Source organism: Vicugna pacos, chromosome 9 (genome assembly GCF_048564905.1).
Source record: "Vicugna pacos chromosome 9, VicPac4, whole genome shotgun sequence".
Taxonomy (NCBI): domain Eukaryota; kingdom Metazoa; phylum Chordata; class Mammalia; order Artiodactyla; family Camelidae; genus Vicugna; species Vicugna pacos.
Genome location: NC_132995.1, coordinates 56,987,027 through 57,003,733, shown reverse-complemented (window position 1 = coordinate 57,003,733; position 16,707 = coordinate 56,987,027). Strand labels below are relative to the sequence as shown.

At 40.9% G+C, this 16,707-nt stretch overlaps 1 protein-coding gene and 1 long non-coding RNA gene across 6 annotated transcripts in view; one reads left to right on the top strand and one right to left on the bottom strand.

Moving 5' to 3' along the window:
• Nucleotides 1-16,707, top strand: part of LOC107034480 (uncharacterized) — a 49,177-nt gene that overhangs the window by 9,694 nt on the left and 22,776 nt on the right. For 3 of the 5 annotated variants that reach the window (XR_012075872.1, XR_012075873.1, XR_012075871.1), the window contains exons 4-6: nucleotides 2,761-2,857; nucleotides 6,835-6,998; nucleotides 7,980-8,141. This is a non-coding gene — a long non-coding RNA (uncharacterized lncRNA). Of the gene's footprint in view, nucleotides 1-2,760; nucleotides 2,858-6,834; nucleotides 6,999-7,979; nucleotides 8,142-10,509; nucleotides 12,697-16,707 lie in introns of those variants that run through there. The other 2 variants (XR_012075874.1, XR_001460023.3) reach the window with 2 other exon arrangements.
• Nucleotides 12,643-16,707, bottom strand: part of VTCN1 (V-set domain containing T cell activation inhibitor 1) — a 67,725-nt gene continuing 63,660 nt past the window's right edge. Inside the window, exon 6 of the mRNA XM_015247478.3 lies at nucleotides 12,643-12,846. The gene's annotated coding sequence lies outside the window, so the exon portion shown is untranslated. The remainder of the gene's footprint in view (nucleotides 12,847-16,707) is intronic.

Below are 16,707 nucleotides of genomic sequence, written 5' to 3'. Positions count from 1 at the left end.
TGTAATGACCTACACCATTACAATGTCATACAGAATAGTTTCACTGCCCTAAAAATCCCCTGTGCTTCTCTTCTCCCAAGCCCCTGGCAACCGCTCATCTTTTTACTGTCTATAGTCTTGCCCTTTCCAGAGTGTCATACGTTTGGAATCATACGCTATGTAGCCTTTTCAGATTCTTCTTTCACTTAACAACGTGCATTTAAGATTCTTCCATGTCTTCATAGCTTGATAGCTCATTTTTTTTAGCACTGAATAATAGTCCAATATATGAATGTCCTACAGTTTATTTATCTAAAAGTGATAATATTTTAATTAAAATCTATTAAATAAAATTTCTTATTAAATTTCTTTTTAATTGTTTCTTTTTTACTTTTTAAATGTGGCTTCTAAAATAAAATTACACAGACCGCTCACATTAAATTTCTACTGGACAGCACTGCTGTAAGCCTTGGTAAAACAGTGTTACTGCTAGAGTTTATCTTCGGTACAACCTTCTCATTCCAACACCTAAGTTTTGCTGCCTCCTACAAGGAGTATTCTCCTCCAGGACTTGCCTTGGTTTGATTCCTCTGTTACCCCTCAAACTACTTGGGATTGCCATGTTCCTCCCCTAACCCCACCCAACGAAGACTTATGTTACTTAATTCATTTTGACAGGACCAGGTGATAATTGACTAATTCGGTCTTTTACTACTATACTAGGTTCTCTGGAGCATGTAAATATGGAGTCTGTGGCCAAGTGGCCAACAATAAAAAACATTTTCTTAGAAGAACTGAAAACATTAGAAGTTAACAACTTTTTTTGTTAGCAATCTTAGACTTTATCTTACTTAAAAAAAAATTGAGATATAGTAGATTTACAGTTTGTTAGTCTCAGGTGTGCAGCAAAGTGATTCAGTTACACACAGACATATATATTTTCTTTTTCAGATTATTTTACATTATAGGATGTTACAAGATATTGAATATAGTTCCCTGTGCTACACAGTAGGTCTTTATTATCTGTTTTATATATAATAGTGTGTATCTGTTAATCCCAAAGTCCTTATTTATCCCTCTTCCCCAGATCATGTGTTTTTCACTCTTCAGTTTGTTACTGTGGTGCATCACACTGATTGATTTAAGGATACTGACAAACCCCTGCATCCCTGGGATAAATCCCCCTTGACCATGCTGTAGGATCCTTGCAACGTATCGTAGGAGTTGGTTTGCTAGTATTTTGTTGAAGAGTTTTGCATCCATATTCATCGGTGATGTTGGCCTGTAATTTTCTTTTTTTGTGTGTGATATTTTTGGTATCAGAGTGACGGTGGCCTCATAGGATGAGTTTGGAAGTGTTCCTTCCTCTTCAGTCTTCTGGGATAGTTTCAGAAGGACGGGCATTCGCTCTTCTCTGAATATTTGGTAGAATTCACCTGTGAAGCCATCTGGCTCTGGAATTTTGTTTGCTGGGAGTTTTTTAATTACTAGTTCAGTTTCAGTGCTGGTAACTGGCTTGTTCATATTTTCTGTTTCTTCCTGGTTCAGGCTTGGGAGATTGTGCCTTTGCCCGTCTTACTGGCATATACTTAGTTGCTCGTAGTAGCCTCTTAGGATCCTTTGTATTTCTGTGCTGTCAGTTGTAATTTTTCTTTGTCATTTCTCATTTTACTGATTTGGGCCCTCTCCCTTTTCTTCCTTGATGAGTCTGGCTAAAGGTTTATCTATTTTTTTTCATCTTTTCAGAGAACCAGCTTTTGGCTTCATTCTCTTCCCCCCCCACCCTGACCCCCACCCATATTATCTAGGTGAACAGAATATAGGTACTCATTGCACTATTTTTTCAAGTTTTCTAAGTGTGGAAATTTTCCAAATAAAAGTTGGGGTAAAATGCCATTGTGTCTACACCCTGTCTCTGTCACTCCTGTATCCTAATTCTACAGTGGGGCCCTACTGACCCACAATTTCTTGGTAACACGTTTTCTCTCACCTTTGGCTGTTTGCATGTATTGCTCCCATTGCCTGGATGTATCATCTGGCCTCCCCCTCTTCCTTCACACACCGACTTTGCCTGTATAACTCCCAGAAGATTTTTTTAAGATTTCACTTCCTCCAGGAAGCCTTCCTTGACCACCTAGTCCCACTCAAGCCTAGGTTGAGAGCCCTTCATTTATTCCCTTTATTGTGATTGTCTTCATTATTGCCCTTGCCATAAAATATTATACCTGCCCATTAAACTTATTTGTCTTCACTGCACTGTGAGTTCCTTAAAGGCAAGAATTATGACTTACTCATCTTTTTGTCCTCTGTGATTACTGTGGGGCCTCATACAATATTTATTAAATAAATCAACGATTAGTTTTTCTATGAAATGCATATTTATTTCATATAATTCCATTTAAAAGGAAAAAATGAGAAAAAATAAAGTGAGCCTTGATGTTTTATTTAGCCTGTAAAGCTTTACTGCTGATAACAGTATAATTTCAGGTTAGACCTTTATAAATAGTAAAAATAGTTCCCAAATTCCTAGTATGAACCCCATAAAACTCTTGGTGAAATGTCCCTGACGGTCCAAAGAGAAATCGGTTGGTTGTTTCTCTCAGCTCCAGCTGAGCTGTTTCTGCCTCTCTGTTGTAGCATTCTGGGAGGGTTGGTGGGGGAGATCCAAAATAGGAAGCAAGGGTGTGGTTTTTCAGTTTTGGAGCTTGGTGAGAGATATAGCCTCATGAGTGATACTAATCATTTTTCCTTACATTCATACCATTTTTTTTTTTTTTGCAGTTTACAGTGCACTTATTCCTCGCAAAAGCCCTGTGAAATAGACATTATTCCTCCATTTTAAAGATGCTGCTAATAAAAGCCAGAAGGTGCTATGAAGGTAAGAGATTCTTTTCTATTTTCTGGACATTAGGTATTTCCCTCATATCTGAGGTCTACCAGTTTTAAATCTATAATACCTTGCCAAATTCTGCACTTTAGTCTAATATTGCATAGATACAATCCAGGCTGCAACTTCAGTCTTCACGAGCAGGAACTACTCTTTAATGAATGATGTACTCCAGACTGAAAATTCTTCAATTGAAATGCATGAGATTAAGTACAGCCAGTTGTTTTTCCAACTTGTCAAATCTTTAGGTGTACAATTCTCTATATTTACCCAAGATGAAGGCTATGATGCAGCTGTATAAAATATGTGTGCAGTAGACAAAGACCGAAAGGGCATGTACAGATGGGAATCGTTATTAGGGTGGTGGATTTAGGAGTCATTTTTTTCTCTGTAAAATTAAAAATCTGTAATTTTTAGAGTATGTACATACTCGAGTTCTTTTGCATATCAGTTAGGGAAAACTAATGGTCCCCATTTTGAATCTTAATAGATTCTTAGCTAATTTAACCCACTAGTTGCATGGCCATTTTCCCTCTGTCTTTCCAACTCCCTTCCCCTCTCTCGCTCCTCTGTCGTGAATCAGGCCTAATGAATTCTTGGTTTTCCCCTCCTGAGGCAAATTACTTTGTTCAGAAGAGGTCAGTCTTGTATTTCCACCATGCTTCAGAGGGGTGGTTCTTAGATCAAAAATTAAAATGAAACTGGAGTCAGGAAGATTAGTTTAGAGGCACCTCGAGAGAAGATGATGAGTTAGGCAGGAACAGTAAGAATGAAGAGGAGAAGATAGATTATAGAGGCATTTTGACAGTGTAATTGACAAGAATTGATGACTAATTAATTAGGACTTGTTAGGGGTCAAAGATGACTCTGAAACCTCTAGCTTGGATAACTTAAACAGATAGAACAACTCACAAAAATGAGTTTGTTTTGGATATGTTTAGAATGAGGTAACTTCAGATGGAGGTGCCTGGTCAGTAGTTGGGAACATGTCTGAATCAGGAGAGGGTGATGAAAGCTGGAGATTAAAAATTTGAGAATTTTCAGGGTTTTTTTTTGTTTCTTTTGTTTTTGCTAACTACCAAAAATACATGTGATCTTTCAGTTAAAGTGACCCGCTTCCTTTGTTGTAAATTACAGCTGCTCCGTAATCCATGTTTGAGACATTTGTACTATTTTCATGTTGTTAATGATAGGATTTTGGACCATCATTTGCCCAGGGAGCAACTGAGTACCTGAAGCAGAGACGAAAGCCAGAGGGAAAGACTTGATCATTTAGCCAACTCAGAAGCTGTCTCTGCTGTGGGAATAAGATACTGCGGGTGGTCTTCAAATTGCAAAAGAGAACTTAGAGGTCCACTATCGTGGCCCTTTCTGGCTGTGTAACTCCAGAGGATTTTTTTGTTTATAAATCACAACTTGGGTCCTAATGAAATCTGAGCAGAGTCCTGCAGGCCTCTTCTTTCCACGCCTGGCAGAGGGCTGGGTCAGTGTGGCCATACCCACGTGGAAGCTCTTAAAGAAAGTTGGTCACCCTTTGTGCTACCATTTCACCTGATCAGTAGTCCAGTGACATTTGTATTAGTGAGGATTGCCTGACCCTCCCTGTGGTGGCTGGTGGGTAGGTAGTATGATTGTTCCTTTTCCTTGACTGAGCGAGGTGCCCATCTGGAGGGCCCTGGAATCCCCTGGGAGAACGACCTAGTACAAGCACCTGAGCTTTGGGGAATCCTCTTTCTAGCAAGGCCATTTTCCCAGCTGAGGGAAGTTCCTACTCTTTCTTTTCCTACAAACAGAGAGTAGAGTAGTAGTGTAGGGAAGGGTCACTCTCTACTGTGATGGGAGGGTGGACCGCTCTCTGCTTGAACACTTGACCCTAATGAGTCCTGTGCAGCTATGCCCAGCCTAAGCATACCACTCTAATAAGAGCTCAGATGGCTCTCCTCCTTCAAATCTGCTTAGAAGTTTTTTTCCCCCAAATAAGCCCTCTTTTTAAAAAAAATTTAAAAAATTGTAATAAAATTTTTAAAGTTTACTTTCCACTTACAATTAATACAAAATATGGGCTGTGTTCCCTGTGTTTGTATAATACATCCCTGAACCCACCTTATAACCAGTAGTTTGTATCTCTCATTCCCTCACTCTTGTGCTGCCCCTTCCCCTCCCCTCACCACTGGTAACCACTAGTTTGTTCTCTATATCTGTGTCTGTTTCTTTTTTTTATTATATTCACTAGTTTGTTATATTTTTTTAGATTCCACATGTAAATGATATCATACAGTATTTGTCTTTCTCTGACTTATTTCACTTAGCATAATGCCCTCCAAATCCATTCATGTTTCTGCAAATGGCAAAATTCTGTTTTTTTATGGTGAGTAGTATTCACACCACATCTTCTTTATTCATTCATCAGTTGATAGACACTTAGGTTGGTAAATAATGCTGCTCTGACCATTGGGGTGCATGTATCTTTTTGAATTAGTGTTTTTAGTTTTTTTGGGTATAAACCCTGGAGTGGAATTGCTGGGACATATGGTAGTTCTGTGTTTAGTTTTTTTTGAGAAACCTCCATACTGTTTTCTACGGTGGCTTTACCAATTTACATTCCCATCAACAGTGTACAAGGTTTCCCTTTTCTCCACATCCTCGCCAGCATATGTTACTTGTGTTCTTTTTGATGATAGCCATTCTGACAGGTGTGAGGTGATAGCTCATTGTGGTTTTGATTTGCATTTGCCTGATGATTAGTGATGCTGAACATCTTTTCATGTGCCTGTTGGTCATCTGCATTTCTTCTTTGGAAAAAATGCCTGTTCAGTTCTTCTGCCACGTGGGTTGTTTTGTTGATGTTGAGTTTTATGAGCTGTTTATATATGTTGGATATTAATCTCTCATCACTCACATCATTTACAAATATTTTCTCCCATTCAGTAGGTTGTCTTCATTTGTCAGTGGTCTCCTTTGATGTGGAAAAAGTTTTAAGTTTAATTAGGTCCCATTTGTTTATTTTTGCTTTTATTTACTTCACTTTAGGAGTTGGATCCAAAAAGATACTGCTGCGATTTATGTCAGGGTGTTCTGCCTGTTTTCCTCTAGGAGTTTTAGAAGTATCCAGTCTTACATTTAGGTCTTTAATCCATTTTGAGTTTATTTTTGTATATGGTGTCAAATAAGCCTCCTTTACATTATGTAGCACTAGGGTTAGTGTCCCTTTTGCATGACTATTTTGTTCATGTCCTTTTGCATGACTTTGGCCAACGTAGAGATGTTTTCACTCTTTGAGGACTGCAAAAAGGATTTTAGTGAGAAGGACAGAAAAGAATAAAGCTATTTTCTATTCTGAGAGCTTTAGGACAGAGAAGATTGTAATCTACCTCTAGCCCAAAGATGGCCTTAGTACTCGGCAATTTAGTTTAGTCTCATGGAGCCAAACTGCTCCTGTCACTCAGTTCTCCTCGTTTGAAGATTGGACCCACACTGGTTTTATTTTTCATCTTTTCATGCTCTGTGGTCTTTTGTAACATTTAAAATAGTAACCTGTGGTTTGAGGAGGCCATTAGCCAATTCAGTTCCGTCACCTGCTGAGCCATTGTGCTCAAGTCTTGAAGTGTCCTCTGACCTGGTTTGAATCAGCAGCTCTTTGGACAAGGCTCTCTATTGTATCCCAACTGTTCAAACATTAAACATCTATTCTTGGTCGAATATGGAGGGAAAAAAGCTAAGTTGGTCATCTTTCCTGTGATGGCTGCCTTGATATTCATTTGCCCTGCCCAACACATTTAATAGCGAATTTTTATTAGTTCCTTCTTTTATGCCAGTGTTATGGACTGAACTGTGTCCCCCACAAATTCATATGTGGAAGTTCCCACCCCCAGTACCTCAGAATGTGACTGTATTTGGAGATAGGGCCTTTAAAGAGATAATTAAGGTGAAATGGAATAATACTGCTGGACCCTTGTCCAATATTACAGGTTTTCTTGTGAGAAGAGGAAGAGACACCAGGGATGCAAGTGCACAGAGAAAAGGACATGTGAGGACACACTGCAAAGGTGGCCGTCTGCAAGCCCAGGAGAGAGGCCTTAGAAGGAACCAAAGCTGCTGACACTTTGCTCTTGGATTTCTAGCACCCAGAACTGTGAGAAAATTTCTATTGTTTGAGCCAGCCACAGCCAGGCAGTGTAATAACTGTTTTTTATGAATTATCTCTTTAATAGTCACAGTTACCAAATGAGGCAGGCACTACTGAGACAGGGACTCCCAACATAATTTTGCTCACAGTAGGAATGCGTTCAGAGTAGGCTTAGGCCTGACCCTGAAAGTAAGTAGGTGGAATGCTCTGGCTCGTAAATGGCTGAGGTGGGGAGAGGGTTTAAATGGAGCCAAGCACTTTCCTAACACGTGCATCTCTCTCCTGGTTGTGTCTAACCATGTTTACTCCTTGTTCCTTACGTTACGGGGGAGTGGTAAGCCCTAATGTACCAGGGCAAGCCTTTGCAAGGGTTTACACGCTGGACTGATAAGTCCCTTCTGATCACTCACTATTCACTTCTAATTTTTTCCTCTATTTTGGTCTCTTTCTTACTCATCTCCAGGGATTAGCCAGGTAAATATATTTGCAAATAACTATTCTTTTTCCTTTCCTATACATATTACTGGTTAAAATGTAAGTCTCAAAGGTTATCAAAGTTCAGAAACAGATACAAGTACATATATAAGAACATCAATATAGTAAACTATTTTAAAAAGTTATTGGGGGTGACACTAAGTTAATTAATAAATAGTATTAGAGAATCACTTGAAAAAAGTTAACTCCCTTCCCTCAGATGATACTAAATTAATTTCAGGTGGAATAATGGTTTAAGTGTTAAAAAAGAAACATGAAAGTATTAAAAAATGAGAAGATGGACATTTTTATATAATCTAGGGGTATAGAAATCATGTTGAAACATGTAAACATAAGTACTAAAAGAAGAAATAAGCGGAAAAATTGATAGACTTGATTATATAAAAGCAATATGGTTGGTCATGGCAGAGTGGACAGGACCGTCTGCAGTCCAGTACTCAACATCTGTAGATTCAAGGAAGAATTTATAATAATTAAACCTATTCTTTCCAGGTGTGTTTGAGGTCAGTTAACATAGAACTTATAAACTGGTCTCAGGAGACATTTTGGATCATCTGGTGAAGACTTCACCTCAGCAGATTACAACCATCTTCTGAAGTCTTGGAGATAGTCCCCAAGGAATTGTTGGGAACACGGCAGCGTGGTGTTCTTAGAGTAAGTTGGGAAGGGGCTTGCAATTTCACTGCCAGGCCCTTTGTGAGTCAGGGGAGGGCGGTGGTGGAAAATACCCAGTGGTAATGGAGAATGCATTGCGGTCCGTGCAGGGAGGGGCCGATCTTCCCTGCAGACGGCTGCAGGGCTTCATGAGCAATGCAGCCAAGAGTTCGCGATGAATCCTCATAGTTTAACACATATAAGAACATGATAGCCAATATTTATATGATGTTTTAAACTTTTTATGGCACTTTTACACATGTCCATACTTTTTTAGGAGTAGTATGGGTTGTGATGGGAGATTTGAGTTTGAATGCTTTTTCAGCCTGTCGGCTGTATGATCTTTGGTGAGTTGCTTAACCTCTCAGGACCTGTTTTCTCCTCTGTAAAATGATGGTGATGGTGATGTTGCTAGCGTCAAGGTGATACCTACCTTATAAAGTAAGGACTGATTGAGAAATACCTAGTATGATGTTTGATGTTTAAGATGTAGGAGGCACTTGATTTCCGTTCCTTCTCTAAGGGGTGATTGTGTCAGTGGGCCTCCAATTTCCACAACAGTTACATGTCTATACAGGTGATGGACTCTCTTCAGATATGTCTCATGTAACACGGTGATTCTTAACACCAGCCATGGGGGTGGAGGTGGTGATGCCTCTGTTAAAAGGCACCTCTCCACCCTCCCTGAGAATCACTGGTCTGTACTTTGATACCCGAAGGATCTCCCACTAGTTTGATATTTTTGTTTGATATTTTCACTCACAGTTTTATTTCAGTGAAGTGAGGATTTGCCTCCCTGGGAAGATAATACATTAAGTTAATGAAGAAGGTAGTAGTCAGTACGTTACCTTCTCCTGTGTAGCTAGTTACCAGGGAGCTTTGTGTGTGTGGTGAGGGTCAGGGGAGGTGGTGTATGTGGGGGAGTTTTGATGGAAAGACAGAGTACTCAGGGCCCAGAGGAGAGCCGATTGAGCTGTATGGAAGAAAATGAATAAAAGGGAAGGTGAGAGGAACTGAAGACGATTGCCTTTTTTCTCAATAGGTCCTCAGCAGACTGTGAGCCTCATTTGGCTTCTCATGGGGCATCTACTGCCTCTCAGTAGAAACTGCTCCCTTTATGCTGTAAATCTGTCGCATTTCCAGTCTCACCTACCCTAGGTGTGAGACCTGACCCACCGCTTGAGTCATACGGTTATCTGAGCCAACTCATATTAAGTACCATGAGGTCCTGGAATTTTATCTGTCAAAACCTAATAGTTCTCCCTATAATGATACATAAATGACTGCAAATAAATCTTGGTAGCTGCAAATATAGAAGACAAAGAGAAAAGACATGGTCTTGGTTTCCTATGAACTGCTCACAGGCTAGATTAACTGAGCATCACTTTTGGCTTATTCTGAAGAACAGATATAGGACTAAGGTATCCATCAAGTTCTTATTTGTATTGTTTAGAGTTTTGGGTAAGAGACTTTATAACTGAAAATGCTAAGGATACTTCTTAGGCCAGGCAGTTAGAGTTGAGCTGAAGAGAGAAGCTAAGCTGAAGGTCAGGTTATGACTTTGAGAAGACATAGACTCCTGTAGTGATAACTGCAGACCCCCTTCTAAGCTGTGACTTAACTCCTGTGGCCCAGCAGACACTCAGAAAACAAGGCTTCCAGGAGTGTCTGCTTGATCCCTTTTAAGAGCAAACTTCCAAGGACTACCTGGGCCTCCACCCTTATTTTGTCGTCGTCATGGTTCTTCATTGCTGAGTACTTGGACACTTTGAAAATGATGACAGAATAAGGGTGGAAGTCTCCGAGTACTCAGTAGTGAAGAACAGTTGACAAAACAGTGTGTGCTTTTGTGTTAAATTGCATATATAGACTAAAGAAGAGAATAAAATCATGGTGCCTCGGACCATTCAGGGACAGCTTCATGGGGAAAGAAGAATTTTTGCTTGAAGGAGGTAGAATTCAAAGAAAGACAAGAGAGCATATCTAAAGTTCTGTTTTTGGTGACTGTTAATTTTTACTCATGGCTCCCATACTGAAACTCCTGGAGATGATTGCTGTGAACGAGGGAATAAGACACTGTTAGAAGGAACAAGACCTTCAGGTGAATAGTAAGATAGGCTGAATTAGAGTAGCCAGTCGGATGTATGGAGACTTCACCAGCTGGAGGGAGATTAGAAATTACAAATTTCATTAATAGAACCAAAGCACACCACACATGCCACTGGGCAGAAGCCTTATTATGCAATAATGATGCCCCAGCATCCCCCAATTTATGCACAGATTGGGGTCACTGCGCACTTACAATGAGTCTGGGTACAGGTGGTAGCCAGTGCTGCTGCCTGAAGTTTGACTTGTTGAAATGTCTTAGCTCCTGACATCATTCAGATTTGAGCTTCCCTGATGATCGTGATGTACATCGTATTCTGGTCCTTCTACTTCAGCTCATACAATGCATCTGTGCACAACACTGTGTTCCCGACAAGGTCAGGGAGGTTACCTGGGGTGGGAGTGGTTATGCTTGCTTTCACCGTTTGCTTTCTCAGTGTGGTTCAGCATTATTCTCTTCCTGCAGAAGGCCTATAGGGAACAAGCTGGAAATGTAGCAGAGTTGTTGCAAAAGTCCTCTGGGAATTCTCCCTTTGGCAATTCAGTTTTCTATAGATTTTATTCCTCCACCAACTACCACTGTGATTTTTGGCAAGTTACATTGCCGGAGGATGGCCAGTTACCGCCCCTTTACCCTGGGCCTCGAGGTCTTCACCTAAAAGGTGAAAGGACTAGGAAAGAGGATTCTGAGATTTGAGAATTTGATAATTCCTGAGAAGTAAAAGTCAGACTTTTTGATCCCAGAGCAATGTGTTTGTCCACCTATACTTATTCTCCCACATTTATCTGCCATGAGCCTACTGTCACCACTGATTTTCCCAGATGGAGACCTGGCAGTAAAGCCTAATGCAGTTTCCTTAAGAAACAGGACCTAGCCACCTTGCGCATGCTCACAGGCTCCCGTCATTCCCTCCCATTCGTTATCCATTCATTCAACAAACATTTATTGAAGGCCCGTTATGTGCTAGGTACTAATCTTTAGATCCTGATCTATGGCTTTTTATCCATCTTCCCTTTCCTACACCTCTGAAAACCAGACAGACAATAGCACAGGGAATGTGTATTTCATCATTCTAGTGAACTCTAAAATGAAGTAGTCCAAGTGCCAGGGAGGCAGCGGTCAATATGCGAAAAGTCTGGGAAGGAGGCTGGAAACATTCTTTTTTTTAAAACATCATCGAAGTTTTGTTCCTCAGGGTCTCAGTTCAAAGTTTCATTGCCCCTGCTTGGAGAAGTCTATGGGTTTCAAGGAAGTTACATGTTATTATTGGCCTTACTCTGAATTTTGCCTAGGCGGGGTCCTGAAACCTAAGTTCAGAGTGAGATGGAACTCAGGCAGCGCTCTCACAGGACTTGATTTGTAGAGAAGGGAAAGGAACGTAGAAGCTCAGGCAGCTGAAGATAATCCCATCAGGAATTCTTGGCTGCCTGAAGCTGAGACCTGGCTCTGTGCTGAGGCAGCCGCCCAAGAAACAGAGGCTAATGCCTGTTTTAGGAAGCAAACAGGTTTGTTTGCTCCCCTCTCTTCTAGATCTTTTTCTACTCTACATCAGAGCTTCTTAATCTCAGCACGATTGACATTTTGGGCTGGATAATTCTTTCTTGTGGGCAGACTGCCTGTACGTTGTGAAGTATTGAGCAGCATCCCTGGGTCCTTTTTATCCACTAGGTGCCAAGAGCACCCCCAGCCCTCCCCAAGCTGACAACATAATTGTCTCCAAAATTTTCAGATGTCCCCTGGGGTGGTGCAGAGTTACCCTGCTTGAGTCCCACTGCTCCAGATGCTGTTGAGAGCTGAGGTGATCACTGTCCATGCAGAAAAGAAAGTAGAAACCTCAAACCTTGTGATGGCATGATGCCCCGTGCAGTCAAGATGAGCGGTCCTTTCCTGGACCATTCAAGGGGGAACATCATCTGAGAAGTAAAATGCCGTTAGTTTGTTTTTAAAAATTTAGAAAATCAGTGTCACCCAACTAATGTAAACATTTTTTATGTTAAAATCATTTTCCACATATCCTAAACATATGCCAGGTGGGAGGAGGTGCCAAGGCACTTTTGCATTGTAATGAAAAGTGAATCATTTGAACCATCAGTAAAATGCAGCCACCTCTGAATTGTGAAGTGGCAGCTGATTAGCAGCAGCTTACTGGATCCACCACAGTTTAATTTGTGGATTATAAAATGTGTGTATATTGCAATCAGAACTTTCTAGGAACTTCCTCAGAGCAACATTACAGCAATATAGCTGAGGATTCAGAGACAAGAGAGATGTAATATCCCATTTTCTCACTCCCCTGACGGGGATGGCTATGGGGAGGTCCCTGAGATATGGGAATATACATGTCTCCACAAGCATTTTACTTAGTAGTCTTAATACACTTCTCTAGTTCAGATGAACTGTTTTCCCAACTTTTAATATATGTCTTTGAAGATAAATTTATCTTGTTCATATTGAAGTCTTCTGTGGGTTGCTTTTGGCTGCTTCTTGCTTGATCTTATTTTTTCACTCCAGACTTCTCAAACATGAATTCATTTCCCCCCAGAAATATAAAAGTAGGTCATATCTTGTGGTGAAATAGTTCTGCAGATTCCTGGGATTCTGAAAATAACAGAATAACAGCAATAAGATACCATTACAGCCATTCAGCAAACATTTATTGAGAATGGACAGTCTCCCTTCCACTGCATGAGTGTATCTCTCGTTCAGAAATGGGCTTGTTTTTCTGTGTTTGATGATAGTCTGTTGAGACCACATGGTATCATGGGTTGCTGGGTGAAAGAAAATGGCTTGAGTCTCCCCTTGAGATAGAGGACCATCCTCAGAGCAAACAGGAACTGAGAGAGGAACTAGGGGCAGGCTCCTAGGTAGAAGCAAAAAGATCTCAGCCAGGGAATGTGTGTGACCTAAAGTGTCATGATCGGTTATTATGTATATTTCTTGTATGACCTATTCATTTACTTGAAAAAATTAATTTAAGGTTATCCCTCTATAGTTCTAGAGAGAGAGAGATGGAGCTGCAGTTGACCAGGTAACAACGTGTAACCATGTGTGTACTGCATGCAAACACCAACTGTGACATGTATGCCATGGATCATTAAAAAAAAAAGATTGCAAATTACTCTAAGGGAATACAAGATAAAGACAAATAAGGTACATTTTGTAGGTCAGATTATCTAGTTGCAGGATATTAAAAACTCATTTACAGTATTGTGGGAAACAAGGAAAGAAGGGCTTCTACTAATGAGATCCTCAAGGGATAGTTCCTCAGAGAAATCTTCCTCCATTGACAATCATGGAGGTCAGAAGTGATGGAAACAGGCAGATTTCCTCACAGAGAATTCTGCTTTTGTGCACTGCACCACAGTAAGTGGAGAACAGGAGAAGGAATGAAAAGTAGAGCAACACATCCCTAGCCAAGATGGTGGAGTAGAAGGACCCTGAGCTCACCTCCTCTCACAGGGACACCAAAATCAACCATTTGCAGAACAACCATTGATGAAAAAGACTGAAGCTACCAGAAAAGATGTACAACTAAAGACGTAAGTAAGGAACCACAATGAGACAGGTAGGAAGGGCAGACTCACTATATAGTCAAATCCCATACCCCCGAATGGGTGATCCATGAGCTAGAGAATAATTACTTTGCAGAGGATCACCCAAAGGAGTGAGATCTGAGCCCCATGTGGTGCTTACCAGCCCAGTGGTCCCACACCAGGAAGATGAGCCCCCAAACATTTGGCTTTGAAGGCCAGCTGGGCTTACTTTTTTGAGAATCAGAGGGCTGTTGGGTGGGGTCAGGTCTTGGCATTAATGAGCTAGAGGGAGAATCCCACAATGGCTCTTGCCAGCACCAGTGTCCACATGGTAGAAGGAGCTCCCCAAAAGGGCTGCCACCAGTGCCTGTGTTCCCAAGGTGATGTGCAGTTGCCTCCTGCCTCTCCAAGAGACTCTTCTGGATCAGTAGGTAGGTCTGACCCAGGCTCCTATCAGATTACTGCTTCTGCCCTGGGTGCCAGAGCATGTGAGACCCTGCCCTGGGGACCAGCTGGGTCCCAGCTCTGCCCACTAGCAGGTCAACACAAGCGTTGAGACACTCTGGACCTGAGACCCAACTGTGTTAGGAACTGGCCCCTCCACCAGCAGTGCAATACCAGCTGGGTCTTATAACCAGACTCCAAGACCTGGCTCTGCCCACCAGTCAACTGGCACTAACCCAAGGACCTGGCTTCACCCACCAGTGGGTGAGCAACAGCACCAGAGTCTTCTGGACCCTGACTCTACCCACCAGTGATACAGCACTAGGCCCAAGGCTCCTGGATTTCCACAGTCAGCTGCCTCATAAACTGGCCCTGCCAACCAGCAGCTGGCAGCCTCCACATGAAGCAAGGCCTGGCAACCACTGGCCTGGGGGTCAACGAAGCCTACTAGACTTCCCACCTAGTCAGCCCACCACAACAGAAGGACCCACACAGCCTTCATGGGAAGAACTCTAGAGCATACAGCTCAGGTGACGAGAGAGATGTGTCTGTTGGTATGCATAGGACATCTACAACAAATCACTTCTCAAAGGTCAGAAAATGTAACCAACCTGCCAGATACATAAAAATACAAATAGGAACTTAGGCAAAATAAGGCAACAGAGGAACATGTTCCAGATAAAGGAACAAGATAAAATTGCAGAAGAAGAACAAATAAAGTGGAGATGGGCAATCTCCCCAAGACAGAGTTCAGGGCAGTGATTGTAAAGATGATCAAAGAACTAGGGAGAAGGATGGACACAGAGAAGTTAGCAGCTTTTAACAAAGAGTTAGAAAATATAAAGAACAACCAGCTAGAGATGAAGAATATAATAACTGAAATGAAAAATACAAATAAAAAGAAAAGGCCAAAACTAGGAACATGAACATTATGAAAGGAAAAAAGCTCACAGGTAAAGGCAGGCATAAAGGTAGGGAATCATCTCACACACAAAACTAGTAGTAGGAAGGCTAAAAGACAAAAGTAAAATCATCTGTATCCTCAACAAACAGTTAAGAGACACACAAAATAATTAGGTGTAAAATATGATATCAAAAACAGTAATTGCAAGGGGAGGAGAGTACAAATGCAAGGTTGTGAAAATGCATTTGAAATTAAGGGATTAGAAACTTAATTATAAATATGTATATGTATATATATATGGATTGCTATATAAATATCTCATGGTAATGACAAACCAAAAACCCATATTAGATACACACAAAAGAAAAAGGAATTCAAACATAACACTAAAGATGGTCATCAAATCACAAGAGAACAACAGGACAAAAAAGACCTACAAAACAACCCCCAAACTATTAACAAAGTGGCAATAAGAACACACATATTAACAATTACTTTAAATGTAAATGGACTAAATGCTCCAGTCAAAAGAAAGAAATAAAAACTGGTGCTGAATTGATACAAAAACAGGACCCATACATATGCTGCCTACAAGAGACTTATTTCAGGTCTAAAGACACATACAGACTGAAAGCGAGGGGATGGTAAAAGGTATTTCATGCAAATGGAAATCAAAAGAAAGCCAGGATATAGGAATATTTATATCAGACAAAATAGCCTTTAAAATAAAGACTGTTATAAGAGACAGAGAAGAACTTTATGATCAAAGGGTCAATTCAAGAAGAAGATACAACAAACATATAAGTACCCAACATAGGAGCACCCAAATACATAGTAAATGTTAACAGACATAAAGGGAGAAGTTGACAGTGATAATAGTAAGGGACTTTAACAGCCCACTTCCATCTATGGACAGATCATCCAGACAGAAAATCAATACGGAAACACTAGCCTTAAATGACACACTAGACCAGATGGATTAATTGTTATTTATAGAACATTCCATCCCAAAGCAACAGAACACACATTCTTTTCAAGTGCACATGGAACATTCTCTAGGATAGATCACATACTAAGCTGCAAAACAAGCCTTGGCAAATTTAAGAAAATTAAAATCATATGAAGTGTCTTTTCCAGCCACAGTGCTGTGAAACTAGAAATCAACTACAAGGTAGAAACTGCAAAAACACAAACATGTGGAGGCTAAACCATATGCTACTGAACAGCCAATGGGTCACTGAAGAAATCAAGAAATACCTGGTAACAAAGGAAGATGAAAATTAGAGCCAGAGGACTGAAGCAGGAGAGAAGTCTCAGCAAGAGGGCTTTGTCAGGTCCCAGCCAGCAGGGGGGACTGGGAGGGATTTTGCTCATGTAGTGATGCTTTGTCGTGAGATCAGAGTAACGAGTCAGGGCCAAACGGCTTTCTCCTCAGTGAGGTATGTTTACCTTCATGGATGACTCAATAAATGAAAAGGCATTTGAATTTACACAAATACTTGAATTGTATAGAGCTGTTTTTCCTGTAAGCGGGTCAGTGCGGTCTGTACTCTGTTAACAATTGCTTACCTTCCGCAA